Here is a 13,730-nt window from a genome sequence, read left to right as displayed (position 1 = left end):
TGCTGTCGCAGCAGCCGGCGTGGCTGCGGACGCCCTGCCGGCGGGGAGGCCCGGTGAAACTTAATCCCTTTTCTGCCAGGGGAGCGATCCTCGAGTCTCCGTCTGGATGGTTCCTTATTTCTGGCCTAGCTGTGAAACCAGCTCTGTGGGGGAGAGGGAAAACTTACATATGTCCACAGGACAGACTGCGACGCAACCAGGGAGAGTGGGGATTTTCCATTCCTGCCTTGTAAGAATTAAGTAAATAACGGCAGAGTAGATTTACAGAAATATTACTGGTGATGATAAGGTTTAGGTTACTTAGCACTTCGTGTGTTGCACATTATTTTTCAGAAGTGTTGCTTCTTAGAGCAGGAAATTGAAACCCTGGGGTCGTTTTACTCTTTACTTTCTCTCTCTCTTCCACTGTCCCCTACCGTTTCAATGATCACTCACCTTCCTAGGTCACAACACTTACATGACTATGGAAATCCCCCACTAGAGCGCCTTGGACCCCAGGCTTTCCCCATCAACCTGTGCCCTCCCAGCCTCCCAGCCATGCTGCATCTTACTTCTTCAACCACTTTGCCTTTTGAGGATTTCTGAGTGTGGGGCGGATAGATGGTGATGGTTGTGTGTCTCTGAGGATGAGCCCTTATAAAGGAATATATTGGAAACTAAATAGAGAAGTACCGTGTGTGGGTTGATCCCTCTGATTCTCAACTTGGGCCAGAAGGGCTGCCTTTAACCCCATTCTGCTCCGTCCCAGTACTCTAATCAGTTCTCTGGCAATATTCCAATAGAAGGGAGTTGCTGAATAGGGAGTTCTCCTCCCCTACTTTTCTTCTGTTTGGGGAGTGGTTTCATTCTACCCCAGATGGTTAGCTTCCCCCTCCCCACCCCCCCGACACTCACATCCCCCTGTCTGTCTCCTCTCTTGACTGTACTGAGGGAGAAACTGTCTTTGCTATTTTTATATATTCCTGCCCAATCAATGAACTTAACATGGGTATATAATGTGAATTAGATTTCTCCTGATTGCTCCTCACAACTTGATTCATGTGTTTGATAAAGTTTGGATATTTATCCCTGCCCAAATCTTATGTACAAATGTAATCCCCAGTGTTGAGGTGGAGCCTGATGGGAGGTGACTGGATCATGAGGGCAGATTTCTCATGAATGGTTTAGCACCATCACCTTGGTTGACTGTGAGTCCTTGTGATAGTGAGTAATCTCTCCTGAGATCTGGTTGTTTAAAAGCGTGCGGCACTTCCCCCCAGCTCTCTTTCTCCCTTGCTTCTGCTCACACCATGTGAGAATCTCCTGCTCCCCATTTGCCTCCCTCCATGATTGTAAGCTTCCTGAGTCCTCCTCAGAAGCAGATGCTGGCATCACACTTCCTGTACAGCCTGCAGAACTGTGACCCAATTAAACCTCTTTTCTTTTTTTTCTTTTCTTTTCTGTTTTTTTTTTTTTTTTTTTTTTTGAGAAAGGGTCTTGCCTCGGGCTTAAGCAATCCTTCTATCTCAGCATCTTGAGTAGTTGGGACCACAGGTGCATGCCACCACACCCAGCTAATTTTTGTATTTTTTGTAGAGATGGGGTTTTGACATATTGCTCAGGCTGGTCTCGAACTCCTGAGGTCAAGCGATCTGAGGGCCTCACCAAGTGCTGGGATTATAGGCAAGAGCCACAATGCCCAGCCTACCTCTTTTATTTATAAACTACCCAGTTTCAGGTATTTCTTTAAGGCAATGCAAGAATAGCTAATGCAGTGGTTAAAACACAGGTCCAGGAGTCAAGAAGATCAGAGTTCATCCCAAATCTGATGTTACATTGGCTTATGGCTTTAGGACATTCCTATGACTTTTCTTTCTTAGTTGGTGCACTTGTGTAAAAGCTATAATATTGTGTACTGGGTATTGTTAGTCTTGACTTGGTCCTTTGAAGATGAAAGGGTTCTGTAAACCCTCAGCATTATAATTTTTTTTCCCCTTTGAGATGAAGTCTCGCTGTGTCACCCAGGCTGGAGTGCAGTGGCGTGATCATGGCTTGCTGCAGTCTTGACTTCTCTGGCTCAAGCAATTCTCCCATCTCAGCTTCCCTAGTAGCTGGGACTATAGGCACACACCATCACACCTAGCTAATTTTTGAATTTTTTGTAGAGACAGGATTCACCATGTTTCCCAGTCTGGTCTCAAACTCCTGAGCTTAAGGGATCCACCTGCCAAAGCCAAGTGTTGGGATTACAGGTGCGAACCACCACAGCCGGCCAACATTATACTTTTCAAAGAAAGCACTTCCTTTACCTTTTACTGAGTTAGTGGATTGACTGGGTGTAAGTAGGAATCTTAGCTTACTGAAAATCTTACTTTAGCATTATTAGCCTCCCACCCCCAGAGTCAAATCTTATCATTGTACTTAGGTCCTAAATCTGTTTTGTCTCCAATACATGTTCAACTGAATGAAAACATGCATACAACTAGGCATACAGAGTAATAATGATCATTTAAGTTGGGGCTTGAATCATATCTAATGCACTCTAACCTAACAATCTGAGTCAGACTAATTTGAAGACATAACCTCACCCATTTTTAGCCTATATGAGGGCAGTTTGTTAGTTTCTAATGAAAAGTGGCATAAATAATTTGGGGAATGGCTATATAAGCACAATTATCACCTAGTAGCAGAGTCAACAATATTAAGCACCTATAATGTGCAGAGGACCTCTGCTGATTGGGCTGAGGCCCCAGATTTAGCCCAGTATTTTGGCCTCCTGCCTGTTCCAGGCCAAACTCCATACTTGCAGCTCCAGGATTAGGTCACGGAGGGGCTGTGCAGGACATGGGTAGAGGCTAGGGACATGAAAGGGTGGTCGTGTCCCTCTTATTTGTTTTCATGACTACTAGAATTCTCATCTGGCATGTTGTACCTTGCAAGGCCACCTCTGGGAAGTACTCCTGTAAATCAGAGTGACTTGGTTGCTTTAAGAACATATCATCTGAACGGTGCAAATTGATTCAGATAAAATTGATTTAGTTAATTCCTTACCTAAGAGCAGGGCAACTTGCTTCAACTTGCAGATCCTAAAGTAGTGCCAGTGGAGTCTCACAATTGCATCCAAATATTGCTCTGAGTAGTGAGCCTGTCCATTCCTTCATCTTTCCTCCCATAAAATCTGCTGACACCACAATAATTGACAAGGGAACTACACAAGGAGTATGTCTGTCTTCATCACGCAGCAAACCCCATTGACTTGGAGAAGAGGAAAGAAAGTTGTCTTCTCATTCTATCCCATAGAACTCAAGCTCTGTCTTTTGGAACAGGGACATAGAGCTCTTAAAAGGGTGAAGACAGAGCTGTGGGCACAGAATATGTCCCAAATGGCTGCTCTTGGAAGTACCTGCTTGGTCTTGTGTGTGTCTGTTATTCAATCTTCATGAATCTTGATAATATCCTTGCTGTTGGGCTATGGGGCTTGGCTACTAATAGAGGCCAGGGGGTGCTCCGTTTCCATTTAGCATTAAGTTTTTGTCCTCTCTTTGGCACAAAGGTGAGAATGAAGCTCTGTGTTCATGAAGTACTCCTTACTCATTAAGCTGGGTGTCTTGACTTAGAACATTGCATCATCAAAATATGAGATGTAGCATGTTGATACTGGATATACAACAGTGTTGGATAATTCAAAATTATTTACATTTTGATGAATGAAATTTTGGTACCAAGATGGTGTTGCACTAACATCTGTACTTCAGGTCTCTCAAAAAATATTGTGTTCATCACTAAGCAGTCTACAGAAGAGACTAGAAAAGTGTTTCTCAACCAGTGTGTTGGGTCATACTAGCAAGTGAGAAGACCAGATGGGTGGTGTTGAGACAAGAAATTCCAGCTGTAATTATCTTCTTGTGCAGATGGCTAATCTACTTTTTATTTACCTTCTCATCCATGGATCAATATATTAAATATGTTCCTTTCTCCACTTTCATGTATTAAAACTCTGCTAAGAGTTTTCTGTGGGCTTAGGTAGTCTGTGGCTGTTTCTATTTGTTTCTCTCTTTCTGTCTTCCCCTTCTTTATGACCATAGGCAGATATAATCCTTTTGATGATGAATCTCCCAGATGCTGAGTTTTCTTTTAGAAATTCTATAAATTACTAAGAATACTAGATAGTATAAGATGTTTAAAGTGTGGGTGGCAGAAGGATTTTGAGTAATGTGCCAGTATCCCATTATTTCCTTTTCCTTGTGGGATTCACCCGAATACACTCTAGGATGCTGGTTCAGCCTAAGTGGGTTGGCAAAGTATCATTTGTAAGCGTTATCCTACTTGGGTTCTGGTCTCCCTGCAGAGCTCTGGCTGCCTGACCTTGGGCATTGTCTCAGCTTCTTTCCCTTAGGTCAGACTCCGCTGGTTAATGAACAGCATCCTCAGTCTCTGGATCATCGTCTTACAGAAACCAGACAATCTGATAACAAACCCATCATACAATCTGAAATCGTCCTGAAACATGAAATCCCAGTATTTCCAATTTTCCTGGATAGGAGCATAATGTATGGGCATGGCAGACAATACTAATTCATGACAGTGAAGTGTCTTAATATATACAGCACAGAGATAGAAAAATGGTTTACGGTCCAGATCCTTGATCACTTTGTCTATAGCCCTTTGTTCAGTGTTGCTAGGATCCATGTGGTTCCCAGGGAAGTAGAAGCTTGATTTCAAATAGGCCTCTGTTCTCTGTCCCTTGTTTCTGACCTGAACTTGGGATCCTCTCAGCCTAACATTCAATAACATGTCCTACATACATATATTGCCAATTTTATTGTATAGATGACTGCCTGTCCAGGTGAACCACTGAACATTTAAAAACTTACAAATATTTCGTTAGGTAACAGAGGTTAGGAAAAGCAATCCTAGAGGAGATGGAAAGCTGTACCAGCAGTCATAGGTAAATTAAGTTTGTTCTCCATTTGTTCCTCAACCCTGCAACTGCTAGTGTAATCTGCATTAAGATAAAAGTGTCATGAATTGTGTTTAGGATTCCTGTCAATTTTCATGTGTTACCTTGGCAAATCTGTTTGTTGGTTACTTGGATTAACCTTTTGTGTTTGTAGCAGCTCTAGGATTTCTAGTTCTGCTATTTTGATACTCATTTTAATGTTTATATGATGACTATTCTGTATAAAACACTCAACATTTGGATTTAAAAACTAATTATTGAAAATAAGATACATTAATTCCATGTACTATAAAGTATTAAGTAGGCTTTAATAACTTATTAGACAGGAACTGGCTCTGGTGCTGCCTGCCGGTCGGTAATCAGCCTCCAGTTCTGAGTTACCCCTGTGCAGGATGAAAGCTTAAGAGAAAAGAAGAGAGATAGCCCTTCACTTGGAGAGGGGTGGGGATCCCAGTCTAAAAGGGAAGACATGAGCATAACAAATACCACGATCAGTCCCATGATCTTCCAGAAGTCTTGTGGAGGAGTGTGATTGTCTGCCATTATGTCAACCATGTGTTTGGGATGAATTTCCAAACATTTTTGGCTTTTCTTAATAATTTGCTTTGTATCTATAATCTATGAATGTATGATGAGAATACCTGTATTTGTAAAGTAAACTAATACTTTTATTTTATCCTCATCTGATCCTCACAATAGCCCGTGAGATGGGCAGGGCAGGTATTTTTCATTTGATAGATGAAAAAACTGTGACCCAAAGAGTTTAAATGTACCTAGGATTGCTCAGCTAATTTGGTTTAGATCCAGGACTACAACCAGGTTCTATTATGAGGGTCAAATGAGATAATGGCTTTGAAATAATTTGAAAAGTGTAAAATGATATACAAATGTAAGGTGACTATTATTGATTATTATTACTGGCCACCTAGCCTCTTTTGTCTAGGTTTCTATTTTCAGTTCTTATCCTATAGAGCGTGAATTTGATGCATTGGCTGCCTTTTGTGTTCCAAAATGATCTGCTTTGAGCTTCAAGGAGTTCTTTTCTAATCATGGTGTTCTGGGATTTGGATTTTGGTTTCTTTTTCAGTCCCCAAATATGTTCTCATTAGTTTATATTCCCATGGGACTCTCCTTCCCTTTAGTTGTCCTCTGGAACATCCATTATATCTTTTTTGAGGTACAACAGACAAAACTACTGTACTTTGAGCACCTTGGTAATGCATTTTGTTTATTTCCAGCTCCTGTGGCTATGATGTCCATCACTTGTTAGCCTTCCTAGTCACACTAATAAATAAAAGTTGTGTTTTTAGGAGCTAGTTTACAATAATCCAAGGTGTCTTTTTATGTGGTAACAGATAGCAAGAGCTCTATAATAATAGGATGTCAGAGCTAGAAAGCATCTTAAAGAGATCATCTGGTGATTCTAGTTTAGCTTGAACATTTTACAGTTGAGGAAACATCAGACTAGGCCAGGACTCATTTGCTCATTCCTCCAAGGCAGGGAGACAGTTTCTAATACTTTAAGGAAGAACTCATGGGATATTAATTTTAATATCCTGAAGAATGTTTATTTTATATTAATTAAAAAAAACCCTACAGCTCAGCTCAATTCTCAATCTACAGCCCAGAGGTCAGGCTTGGCTTCACACTCATGGATTTTCTGTGAAGGGGATACTATAACTCCTCAGGAAGGTAGTGAGAGCTCAGATTCATGCTTTGCAGACTTGGAAGAAAAAAAAACTAGATGGAATAATAATTGTTAATTAAGTGGGCATTTAATTATGCTCAAGTAACATTTGAAATAATAGAATTATGCAAAGTACAGATCACGACTTCTCTCTTGATCAGAGTTAGCTAAAGGCTAGATTTGGAGGACAATGCTGAAATCAGTCATTTATTTCATAAGCGTAGGATGCATTATTTTTATCTTTTTAAAAAATTTTGTTTTTTTAACTTATTTTTTATTTTCATTTATTTTGAGACAAAGTCTCACTCTGTCACCCAGGATGGAACACAGTGGCACAAATATGGCTCACTGCAGCTTCGACCTGCTGGGGTCAAGTGATCTTCCCACTCAGCCTATCAAGTAGCTGGGACTATGGGCGCATGCCACCACACCCTGCTAATTTTTGTATATTTTGTAGATATGGGGTCTTGCTGTGTTGCCCAGGCTAGTCTCAAATTCCTAGGCTCAAGCAATCTGCCTGCCTCTGCCTCCCAAAGTGCTGGGACTAAAGGTGTGAGTCACCACGCCAGACCCATTATTTTTTATCTTAATCACCTTCCTCAAAACTCTTTTTGTATTTCTACCCAGTTACACAGCCCATTGATACCTTCTTCTAGTTGATGCTCATCGACTTCTTTTTTCAGAGGTTTCACCCTGTAGTAAGGTGCAAGGTAAAGAAAAGCCATACAGAAACAATTAAACATACATATCTGACTATATATGGCAGTAACTAAATGGTTTGGAAAGGAACGAATCAGGGTGTGTGTATGTGCACATTTGTTTCTTAATATGGCAATTGGTTCTGCCCTCTCAGGCATTTCATCAATGCATTTTTATGACAAATCGTAAAAACTTTCAAGATTACCTGTCATTGAGTCGCACCCTATCAGATTCACATCCTGTCTTCATCCTTAGCATACTCTCTAACCCTGTATAGATTAGTGATTCACAAACTTTTTGAAATTGCAACAGTTTGCCATTGTTTAATTTTTGTCATGCCACTTCCTCCTGCTAAAAGTATTTCATGATAATAGGAGTCAAATGTTTTTCAGGAGTCACTTATATACTTCTTAAAGTGAATAAAAATTGGAAGCTGAGAATTTTGTGACACTCATTGATCACTAGAGGTATCCCAGGGTATTGCAAAACCTAGACAGGGAATCATTGACCTAGAAAAACAATTGAAAGGAACAAGCAATCCAATAGAGCTTATAAATACTACATAATCACACAGCTGGTAGTATAGTATAATGATTTACAGTTTATACCCTCGAATCAGACACACGTGGAATTGAATCTCTTCTTTAAAAAATTGAGATGTAATTCACATGCCATAATATTCACTATTTTAAAGTATACAATTCAGTGATTTTTGGTATCTTCAGAAAGTTGTGCAACCATCATCACTACCTAATTTTAGAACCTTTTCATCATCCCAAAAAGAAACTCCACATTTGTTAGCAATCACTCCTCATCCCCCATCCTCCCCTGCCCTGCTCCTGGCAACTGTTAATCCACTTTCTGTTCCTATGGGTTTGCCTATTCTGGATATTTCATAAAAAAAGAATCATACACAAAAGGAGCCTTTTGTGACTGGCTTCTTTTACTTACTGTTTTCAAAGATCATCCATGTTGAAGTATGTATCAGAACTTCATTCCCTTTTTATAGCCAAGTAATATTCCATTGTGTTTATCATTTCATCAGTTGATGGACATTTGGGCTTTTCCCTTTTGGCTACTATAAAGACTGCTGCTATGAACATTCGTGTACAAGTTTTTGAGTGAACACATTTTCCATTCTTTTGGGTATATGCCTAGGAGTGGAATTGTATGGTAACTCTATATTTAGCCTTTTGAAGAACTGTCGAACTATTTCCCAAAAGCAGCTGCACCATTTTTTTATTTCCACCCGCAATGTATGAGGGGTCTAACTTCTCCAAATCCTGGCTGACATGTGCTGTTTTCCACTTTTTGTTTGTTTTGTTTTATTATATTATAGCCTTCTTAGTGTGAAGTAAGTATCTCAATATGATTTTGATTTGTACTTTCCTACTGGCTAATTATATTGAGCACCTTTTCATTTGATTATTGGCCATTTGTATATCTTCTTTGGAAAAAATCTATTGAAATCCTTTGCCCACTTTTAAATTGAGTTACTTACCTTTTTTATTGTTGAGTTGTAAGAGTACATTTCTAGAGACTAGACCTATATCAGATATATTAATATGATTTGCAAATATTTTTGCCTAGTCTGCGGGTTGTCTTTTTACTTCATTGATGGTGCTATTTGCAGCACTCAAATTTTAAATTTCGATGAAGTACTATTTATGTATATTTTCTTTGGTTGCTTATGCTTTTGATGTCGTCTGAGAAACTGTTGCCTGCCTAACCTAAGTTCACAAAGATTTATGCCTGTCTTTCCTTCCAAGAGTTTTATAGTTTCAGCTCTTACATTTAGATCATTGATCTGTTGTGAGTTAATTTTTATAAATGATATGAGGTAGAACTCCAACTTCATCCTTTTGCATGTGGATATTCAGTTGTCCAAGCACCATTTGTTGAAAAGAGTATTCTTTCTCCATTGAATGGTCTTGGAACCCTTGTTGAAAATCAGTTCACCATAGATATACATAGGTTTATTTTTAAAGTTTTGTCCTAAGTTTGACTCTTAGTTTAGCCACTTAGAAACAAGTGTGACCTTGTACAGGTTATTTTTTTTAATTAATTAATTTTTTTTTTTTTTTTTTGAGACGGAGCCTTGCTCTGTCACCCGGCTGGAGTGCAATGACACGATCTTGGCTCAAGCAACCTCTGCCTCCTGGGTCCAAGGGATTCCCTTGCCTCAGCCTTCCGAATAGCTGGGACTACAGACGCATGCCACTACGCCCTGCTAATTTTTTGTATTTCAGTAGAAATGGGGTTTCACCATGTTGGCCAGGATGGTCTCGATCTCCTGACCTTGTGATCCGCCTGCCTCGGCCCTCAAAGTACTGGGATTATAGGCGTAAGCCACGGCACCCAGCCTACGTTTTTTTTTTTTTTTTTTTTTAAATAATGATAGTAGCTACCTTTTAGAGAGTTGTTGTGAAAAGTAAATGAGACAATGCACATAAAGGGTATTGTTAAAGTTCTTAGATAACCAGAAAGGTAGGGAAAATTGGGGATAATTGAAAGGATTCTAAAATATTAGGAGTACCCAGAAAAAGAAAGCCTCATAAATGAAAGATGATTGAACATATCTGAAGAAGTTGATAAAAGTATTTGGTTCCCGAAAATTGGCTAAAACAGTTAATATATGATAATCAAAAATCAAACATTTGAAACAGTATAGAAAAGCTGAAATAAGCAAGAGGCAGTAACTATCTTATAATGTTCTTTACAGAGCTGAAATAAGGTAGGTTATTTTAGAGTACTAATGATTGGCTTTTTTTCTTTCAAAGACTCTTGAGAATCTTTTGAAAGCTATGGGCAATCCTCTCCCCAGGAAAAATGCATATATGACATACAAACCACATTCTGCAAACAGTTCTAGGAAGTTCAGAAGTCCCCAGTTAATAAATCCTATTTTGACCTTACCCAAAGCAATCCTGACCCATAGTATGCTTTCCCAAGCTTAATTTCATGGTGAGGTTCAAGTGTCACACTGACTTGGAAACAAATTTTAGATTTCCAAGCAAAATTTAAGAGCTTTTCCTATGTACAGGACAATTTATATGGCACCCTCTTAAGCCTTAGGAAAGCTGTGGTACTCCAATTGTTTTTACGTAGGTTTCAACACACATAGACATGGCTTTCAGCAATACTTCTGACCCACCCAGGTAGCTTCCAACACAGACATTGAGGAATGCAGGCATAGAGTTCTAGAAGACATAGTAATAGAAGTGCAGTGTGAGGTGGAGATGGGCCTAGAAGACAGAGATATGATTCCGGAAGGGACTCAGAATGAAATAGGCAGATTCAGAGAAAGTCAGAGAGACAGAGAGAGATAAAAATAGAAGTAGAAACATGCTGTTTAAAAACCGTCTTGTAAATAGCCAAGATAAACCTCAGTGAAGGAGGTGAGCTGATTGAAATAAAGGTGTAGGGAAAGAGCACAGGCGTTGGCATTACACTGACCTGTGCTCTGGGTATGTATATTCTTGGTTAATTTATTTAATGACTCTAAGCCCCAGTTTCCTAACTGTAAGGTGGATACAGTAATAGTAACTTCCTCACAAGTTTCCTGAAAGAATTAGTGAAATAATGTGTAAAGTGCTTAACACAGTACTCAGAATACAGGAGATGCTCAATGAATACTAGGCCCCTTCTTACTCCTAGTTTAAGTGATACTTCATTAACAATTATTGAATACAGTTTGTGTGAAGCACAAACTTGTACTGTGAATGAAAATATAAAATAGTTGATACCCTCAAGGAGAAGGAAGAGTTAGCTGGAGATACAGCTATGTAAGTGAAATAAAACAGAATGTTCTGGAAGCCACCAGTGGTTGAGGTGATACAAACATGTCGATGAGAGATCTCTTAGATTTCCAGGCTTGAATGGTGATATTCACGAGACAGGGAAAATCAGAAGAGGAGCAGGTGTTTTTTGTTTGTTTTGTTTTGTGGAGGTGAGGAGGAGCACAACAAGTTCATTTATAGATATGTTGAGTTTGAGAATCTGAGTCATATATCAAATGGAGCTCTCTAAGGCAATATTCCTACTGTCAGTGGAAGTTGGAATCTTCATCTCTCAAAAGTCTCTTCCAATTCTAAGATTCAATGATGTATGTACATTTTAATTGTTTACTTTTTCATCTGTGTAGGTGAACATTGATAGATGTTATAAGCTACAAAATACTGGCCAACAACTTTCAAGCACCTGTAAATTCTAAAAGAAAAATGCTATGTTTCACTTAAAAAAAAGTGTCTGTACAAACATCTGAACCTACTAAACCAACTGAGAGTGACTGATTTACAAAAAGATTCTTCACTTTTATAACCCCATTTCATATAGATTTTCATTAAATAAGTAGTTAGTTCAGTGCATTTAAAAGGTTTGATTTAGAAACAGCTTTTAGGTGTACATCTATTGTACTTAGGCATAAAGTATAATTGTACTCAGTATTTATGTATCCTGTGAAGTATACAGATATGACTAACAAATGACAATATCTGAACAAGTATCAATGGCAGCGTGAAATTTTCAAGCCATGATGAGAGTCTCCAATGATGACGAGATGATGAACAAAAGCTACTCAAAAGCAAACAATGCTTTTCTTGGGCTCAGCGCTGTGGCTCACTCCTGTATTCCCAGCACTTTGGGAGGCTGTGGTGGGCGGATCGCTTGAGCCCAGGAGTTCGAGATCAGCCTGAGCAGCATGGCAAAACCACATCTCTACAAAAAATATATATAAAAATTAGCTGGACTTGGTGGCATACACCTGGAGTTCCAGGAAAGGAGGATCGCTTGAGCCCAGGAGGCAGACGTTGCAGGTAGCCAAGATTGTACCACTGCACTCCACTCTGAATGACAGAGGGACATTTTGTCTAAAAACAACAACAACAACAACAACAACAACAAAGCCCTTTTTCTTTCCTATACATAGGATTAACATTTTCAGTCAATAAGATATGTTTTATATTTTTCCTTAGTTAAAGCCAACTTAGAATGTTTATGTGTGTATTTTAATTAACGGAAGACTCAAGGCAATTAAGAATTAGGTACCTGTGTGTTGAGCACAGAAATTCCTGTGGAAAAATAGATAGATTTACCAAGAGGTTGGTTTCTTGTCAGTTGGGTGGCTTTTTTTTTTTTTTTTTTTTTTTTGACGTGTTTTCTTTTTTTTTTTTTTTTTTTTTCTGATGCAGTCTTGCTCTGTCACCCAGGCTAGAGTGCAGTGGCATGATCTCAGCTCACTGTAACCTCCGCCTCCCGGGTTCAAGCGATTCTTCTGCCTCAGCCTCCTGAGTAGCTGGGACTACAGACAAGCGCCACCATGCCCAGCTAATTTTTGTAATTTTAGTAGAGACGGGGTTTCACCATATTGGCCAAGATGGTCTGGACCTCCTGACCTCAGAATCCACCCACCTTAGGCTCCCAAAGTGCTGGGATTACAGGCGTGAGCCACCGTTCCCGGCCGGGTGACCTCTTTTACTCAGTGATGCTCACTTAATTGAAGGTTACCAGATCTGAAAATTTCTGGCACTTTGCTAATTTCTATCTAGATATTGATTTGCATCCCGTTATGTTTTAGAAAGTATGAAAAGACAAATGGGAGGTGATCTTCATAGCAGGCTTGTGCTAGTTCAGCAGGTGTTTAGTAATAAAACCAAATTGAAGCCACAAGGCAATATGACTTTATTATTGATCAGCAATGATTACTGAGTAAGTTGAAAAGTTTGAAATCATTCCCCATTCAGTTTGATGAAATGAAGGGGTTTCTGAAGGTGAGGGAAGAAGATGAAAGTGAAAACTATCATCTTTTGTCTCAACTAACTCAGTTTACTAGGAATGGGATGGAACAGAAATTTCCATGTGTGATAATAAGAAGTAATTTAAGTTCACACTCTGAGGAAAAATTTATTATCCTGCACCAAGAGCTACATTTTTCTAAAGCTTTCTCTTTTTTATGCAGACTCTCAGAATGGAATCATTTCAGGAAGTACAGAGTTACTTTAAAATATGGCATTGTTTTCCTTACACTGGATGTCACATAGAAGCAGCCCTACAGTTTACCTTAAAGTGAAATAGAGAACAATACTAGAGAATAGAGATTGGGAATTTTTCAGGGTCTCAGCCTCATCTTAGTCTGGGAAAAGAAATGTCAGTGGAGAATATGTGAGAGAATGATCCATTCAAATATTGTAAGCTGGAATGGTAATGTTAATCAGTCTATCAGGATTCAGAGGTAGCCATTTGGTTTTATCTCTTTGTGCATGAAAATAAACATAGGCATTTGTCTAAAACAAGGTTTGAAGAGGGGGAAAGTCTTCCTGATTAATTCCCAAATTGCTTTTCTATTGCTTAAGCATCCCTGGGGAATCCAGCATGTAAACGCGCCCATTGGTTAGTGTATAATTATGT

General features: G+C 39.2%; 1 protein-coding gene across 1 annotated transcript in view; it reads left to right on the top strand.

Moving 5' to 3' along the window:
* The window catches only part of MID2 (midline 2), a 96,616-nt gene that overhangs the window by 1,274 nt on the left and 81,612 nt on the right, over positions 1 to 13,730 (top strand). The gene's annotated exons all lie outside the window — the stretch shown is intronic.

This window comes from Mandrillus leucophaeus, unplaced genomic scaffold (assembly GCF_000951045.1).
Source record: "Mandrillus leucophaeus isolate KB7577 unplaced genomic scaffold, Mleu.le_1.0 Scaffold1055, whole genome shotgun sequence".
Classification (NCBI taxonomy): domain Eukaryota; kingdom Metazoa; phylum Chordata; class Mammalia; order Primates; family Cercopithecidae; genus Mandrillus; species Mandrillus leucophaeus.
Note: the sequence above shows the minus strand (reverse complement) of the source record. Positions and strands in the feature narration are given on the sequence as shown.